At 24.6% G+C, this 6,568-nt stretch overlaps 1 non-coding gene across 1 annotated transcript; it reads right to left on the reverse strand.

Moving 5' to 3' along the window:
• Positions 1-1,070: 1,070 nt before the first annotated feature.
• Positions 1,071-1,142, reverse strand: TRNAK-UUU (transfer RNA lysine (anticodon UUU)). The gene has a single exon. It is a non-coding gene; the product is annotated as a tRNA-Lys (tRNA).
• Positions 1,143-6,568: the final 5,426 nt, after the last annotated feature.

Here is a 6,568-nt window from a genome sequence, read left to right on the forward strand (position 1 = left end):
ACTAAGAAAAAGATGTGGAATGAGTATTAAGAGAAAATATTGGCTGAATGGAATTTAATAAACTAGGTCAATGCAAGATATGTTGGAGATCCTACATCGACTGGAGATGAGGACAATTAATTGTATATAAATGGGTGCAAACCTTATCACATGAGTCGATTTTATGGCCTTGAGTTAAGGCTTAAAGTCTATTTCGTAATAAGATATCGTTACCATATTAAAAAAATGTCTCTTATTAATATTAATATATATTTAGCATATACATAAAAATTCACACTCGCTAATAATTCAAAAATCTATAAACTTCTAATATAATCATATGCAAAAAAAATATAGTTGGCAAGAAAAGAATTGTGTATTTCTAACATCGACGAATTAAATTTGAGGCTTTAGAATTATTTCTACATAATTGGTGCCGTATTCGTTTTATGGACCATATACTACTATTTTTGGCCTATCGTTCAACTCTTTGACATTTGATTTTATTTTCTAACAAAGGGTTCAAATTTTGACCAAAGTTCAAATTCAAACTTCTGCTACCCTAATTTTTTTATCTCAAAAGCATGAGTTTAACATCAAAAAGGAAACACAGAAACTTAAAGAACCAACCTCACATGTGTTTGAATTGAAGTCAAATAATGAGGTTGAAGTGTTTTCCAAAAAATTCATTTGTGGAGAAATGTTTTTCTTCAATAAACCCTACTCATAAAACTTCAACGTACGCTTAAATTGGAAATAAATACTTTGTATAGTAGGGTTTAATGATTTATAGTTTTTGAAAACAAAAAACTAATTAAAAAAAACCTAATATTATTGAAATTTGTTGATAAAGTGGAGCTTAAATTCATTTGTAAATTAACTTTTGAGCTTGAAATAAAACTAAAAGTGGCCGCGATTGATTTTTATTTATTTTATTGTGCTCTTATACCTAATAATTAATGTGCACTTATACCTAATAATCTTTGATTGATCAAAGTCAAGTACAAATTTAATTGTTAAATTTATGTTAGTTAATAATATTTCATTGATTAGAATGAAAATTAGATTGAAAAAAGAAAAATAAAAAAATTCGCCGTCTGTGGGGATCGAACCCACGACCACGTGGTTAAAAGCCACGCGCTCTACCACTGAGCTAAGACGGCTTCGTTGAGAATTTAAACATATAATACATTTTATAATAATTAATTTATTTCTTTCACCACACTTTTCGTTCTCCATCACCCAATAATATATTTTGTATAAAAAGATACTATTTTCAGGTTACTCATACATTCCAAAAAATATTTTTAAACTTTTTTAGATTATAGATTTCAAACAACAAATAAGGAGGTAAGAGGAATTTTGAAATACGTCATGTGCAACAATATAAAAGACATTTATAGATTATCCATTTTGAAATAATGTCAAACTTCTTCTAAAACAACAAGTCCTTATTCTAAGTAATATTGAATTTTATTCTCTTAAACAAGATTTCGATTTTGAGTTATAGTTGAATAAGAAAGGCTTACTAAAGGTGATGATCCTAATTTGTCCAATAAATATTAGTCATCAACAAATTCATTAATACCCAATAAAATAGTTAACAAAAAAACCTTAAAAATGAGAAAAATACCTTCTAAGATACACATTTCGAAATTATGATATAATGAAAGTGTGCTTTCCCTTTAAAAAGAAAGAAAAAATAAAAAAATAAAACATATTGGTGAAGGAGGAAGACATTGGTGTACGAAGAAAAAGTCTTATTCTTGTATTTAATGATCTGGGCCTAAAATTAATGTGATAGCCCATTTTACGATTTTAAGTCCATGGAAAAATCATGTACGATCCCTTGACTTCTTAAAATTGTGTTTCTATATAAAAAAAAATACTATTCTCTTCTCAAACTATTCTTTTCCAACTTGTTAATGTTTCTTAACTATAAATTCTGAAATGTGATTTGTGAAATGTTTGAAAAATATACATATTAGAAAATAAATTTCATTGTAACTCATATTTATAAAATTAGTCTTTAAGAATAAGGATTCTCCCATTTATATATTATTAATTTATTTATAGTTGATATGACAAACATATTTTTTTAATATTTTGTATGTAGAACTAGATATTTATAATTATTTTGATAATAATATGATAGAATGTGACATAACATCTTCAATAAATATCATTAGGATAGATTTTTATATTATATTATGAAGTGATTTTAAATTAATTTATCTTCACAAAATTGATTTGTAAAAGGATGTTTCATATTATGAATTTTGATTTTATCTTTAATTAATGTGGAATTTGTACTATATTATAAGGTTATTTTTTAATTCTCAAATTTTTATCTAATTTTAGGACATAATTCAGAATGGTATTATGAAACATATATTTTTATATTAGAAAATGATTATTTCAAATCAAAGTGTATTTTTTTACGTTTTGATAATTGAATGTGTATTATTTAGTTTTGGGTATGATCCTAATAGCTTATATGTTTTATATTATAAAATAATCATTTAAAACGGTCATTCCAAAATATATTCTAATTTACTTAAATATATTTTAGAATAAAATTCCCTAATATACTATTCATTAAATCATATGAATCGTAGAATGATTTAGATTGAATTAAGTTAAAGATTTAGATTAATATATTTTTAATGTAAGTTTTTTAAATTAATTAAATGATTTAGATTGAATTAAGTTATACAAGTAGATTATTTTCAAGAAAAGTTATTAAAGAAGGCTCATACTGTAGATTCCACATTTTGCACATTTTTCATAAAAAGAATCTATAAATATGAATAAGATATGAATGCCTATGAAAACAGTGAACTTAAAAGTTTGTTAAACTCTTTCTGGTTGTTCAAAAACTCATTATTGGCACAATATGCATTAAATGATTTTTATATAATGAATTTAAATTAATGTCAGAAATTAAAGCTCAATTTTTTTATTAAAAAAAGTGTACACATTACTTTCACTAAGAGAAATGATATAATATAATGTCTAGTTATGCTGTAGATTAATTAAAAAAAAAAACCTTGAAGAAACAAAATAATGATGTAACAGCTATGTTAAAGAAACAGAATAACGATGTAATGCATGCCTACAACTAATACCACAAACTTTTGGAAATATCTACATATTTGGTTACCAAAACACGTTCTTTTGTAATACTTAATTTTTTTATTACTTTATTATAAAAATTGATTTTTTTTGTGTGTAAAATTCAAAATGAAATAAAAAAATTTAACTCACTCACGTATTTTTTTTTAAAGGAAGAACTGGAATTTTACTAAGTTTGGTATTAACACAAGGTGTGAACAACCAAAATAAAATATAAAAAACTACTTAGACAATATATATCTCTACCTCCTTTTAACAAAAGAAATTTAAAGATTGTACTACATTTACAATCATGATTTGAGCTTCTTTAATATAACTTAATTATCCATACTCATCACATTTGGACCAATTCAAGCAACTTGTGATACAAAATTCATATAACACAAATTGTCATGAACCAAATACAACAACAAAAATGGGGTATTATATATGCATTTTTTTCTCACACCTTTTTAGGCATAGGTGATTTGAACTCACCCATGGATGGGTAATGCTACAATATGTCGTACATAATTGAGGTATAATGTGCTGTTGGCTCACGTGAGTAATGGTTGCAAAGACACCAAACTCATCATTTTCCCAATCCATAAATTGGCTACTCATTCACAAAGCCTTTTCAAACTCTATTCCCTTTTTTTCCCAAATTTATATAAGAGAGGAAGGTTAAAGGTTGAGTTTCATGTATAAGGGTTAAATTATATTTAAAATGGTTCTTATTTATTTATTTTTTATTGTCGATAAAAAAATGTAGAGTTTACCCTTTTATTCAACTCAACAATTCGTTTTCTTACAAATTCAATTACAATCTCAATTAAACAGTATTTATATATCATTTCAAAAATTATTAATTAAAAAACATTAAATTAGAAGGGATTGTTGTTATTGTTGCAATTGAAATGAATAATAAAATTAATTAGAAAGAAAATTGACTCTTAAGTTCATTCATCGATGAATTCTTCATCGATGAATTCTTCATCGATGATCGTATGATTATCATCTATCAAATTTCTAAATAGAATCGAATTTAGCCAAAGAAGCGTCACTCAAATTCAACAAAATCTAATTAATAAAACAAGCACCAATCAAATTCAACATAATCTAATTAACTAAAAAAGTGTCCACTGATTCATTTAGTACTACAATCATCTTCAAGCGTTTACTTAGTGAGATTTTAGTATTTTACCTCTTAAATTAAGGAAACAATAGATTGTTCAAAATAAAGCCAATTAAATAAAAAAAATTGAAATTTCAATAAGCATTAAAAAAATAATTCCAATAATCAAAATTAGAATTCGAAAACACCAAACTTTATTAGTCTGTTATTGAAATTGAAGAACAAAACTAAATTGCACCGGACCTTATAATATAATCAATCATTAAAGGTTTATTCTTCTCCACGGAGACAAAACAAAAAAAATTATAAAGGAAAAAATGTAAAACTAAGGAAAATAGTTCAACCAAGTTAAAAAGGACTTCAATATATAGTGTAAGATGATGATCTTCCTTTTTATACTTTGTATCAATTACAAGTTATTTTTCTTGTAAATTTCAAATTCAGTTTTTGTTTCCAATATTTTTTTTCTAAAATTTTATAATTTTAATCTCTAAGACTCATATTATGGAAGTTGAAATCTTTCTCACAAAAAACTCTTCAACTAAAAGAACAAGTCTATATAATTCTTAAAAAAAATAATGAGAAACTAAGTCACAAACTATAATCACTTTTACTATTGTCATTCATTTCCTTCTTATTTCCTTCCACCTAATGTATGAACCACATTGCAACAAACAACAAAATGTACCTTAATAACATCAATAACAGTCACACCAACACAACTAACAAAAACAAGATTAATATATACAAATTACTCTAATTATTAGGTATTTAATTTTAATTTTTGAATTATGCTGGAGCTACATTTATAATTTCAATAATTTATATATAATTACTCTTAACATTATTGACGCCTTTTTCGTATGTAACATTATTGGCGGGAATGTCTCTGCAAATAAGTGCTTATATTCTTTTTTTTTTACATACGATTTTTCTTTATTCTTTCTCACATAAATGTTCTGAAAAATCGTTTTCTATAATGAATTTAGCTTTTCATGAAATTTATCCCAAAAAAATTATTTAATATATAATCAGATTATATAATAAAATATTAAGATAATAATACAACTTTTACAAATATTTCAAATACACCTTAACATCTAATTTTAGTAACAAAAAAAATTATAAAAACTTGTTAAAATATTATTTAAAATGTATTTACTAAATCACCATGTGTATTTTTTTAATTCCCATAATAGATTACACTGAAACCAAGTTGAGTTTTCGAAAAGTGAACGAAAAATAGTTTATCTTTAAAAAAGGGAGTTTCTATAATAAAGTATTTTGAAGTCCTAGTATATATAGTGATGACCCGTACACTACCATATTTAACATATACATCACAAACATATAACTCGTTAGATTCACGTCTTTCAATCTAATGAGTCAAACATATATATGCAAAGAGGTTATTCACTTGGTTACAATTAAAGTCACTTGTTTATTTGCTTGGCGAAAAAAATGAAACCTTCAACCTTTCACGTGTTTCACATGAATCTCAAGACAAATAGACCTTTCCATTATTTCAGTTTTGGCAAAAAATTATATTCAAACCTATTTATTGCTTTTTTTTCGTTAACTAATTTCTATAGGGTAGTTTGTCCGGTATTCTATGTTAACTTTTTATTTTTTTCCTAAAACTTATTTTTCACACATAACTTTTATGTTATATATTCATATTTGATGTATACATATAATTTAACCTTAAATAAATGGGAGTATATTAGTTTTAATATGTTTTATTTTAAATTAATAAAATAATAACAGAAAAATATCTTATTATTTCATTTACTATAAAAAAATAGGTTAAATATATTTTTCGTTAATGTACTTTCACTCGAAATTGATTTTCATTCCTAATGTGGATTTTACTTGTACTAAGAAAAATATTGTTAGTTTTTTTTTACAGATTTTCAATGTAAATTAGGATGTTAAAATATCTCGCAATAACTTATCGTGAATGTTATAATATTATAATACAGTTAACGCTAAAAATTTATTTGTTACGTAAAAAGACAGTTAGTAATAATCCATGTTAATAGTTTTCTTCTTACAAATACTCAGAAGGTCTAAAATTTGAATTAGGAACAAGAAACTAATTTTAGCTTACAAATCATATTTAAACCAAAAAAAACCACTCATACACTAACAATTACACTCACAATTAAAGGATATTGAAGTGATAGTTGTGTTGAATTACATATTTAAGTCTTTTGATGTAGATAATCCATATTAAAAAATGAAAGGTTAGTAATAATTATTGATGGAAAAGTGAAGAAGTGAGTGATATCTGTGGAGAGTAAGTAAACTTAGGAGGATGTTGCATGGAAAACATGAATT

This window comes from Phaseolus vulgaris, chromosome 8, assembly GCF_000499845.2.
Source record: "Phaseolus vulgaris cultivar G19833 chromosome 8, P. vulgaris v2.0, whole genome shotgun sequence".
Taxonomy (NCBI): domain Eukaryota; kingdom Viridiplantae; phylum Streptophyta; class Magnoliopsida; order Fabales; family Fabaceae; genus Phaseolus; species Phaseolus vulgaris.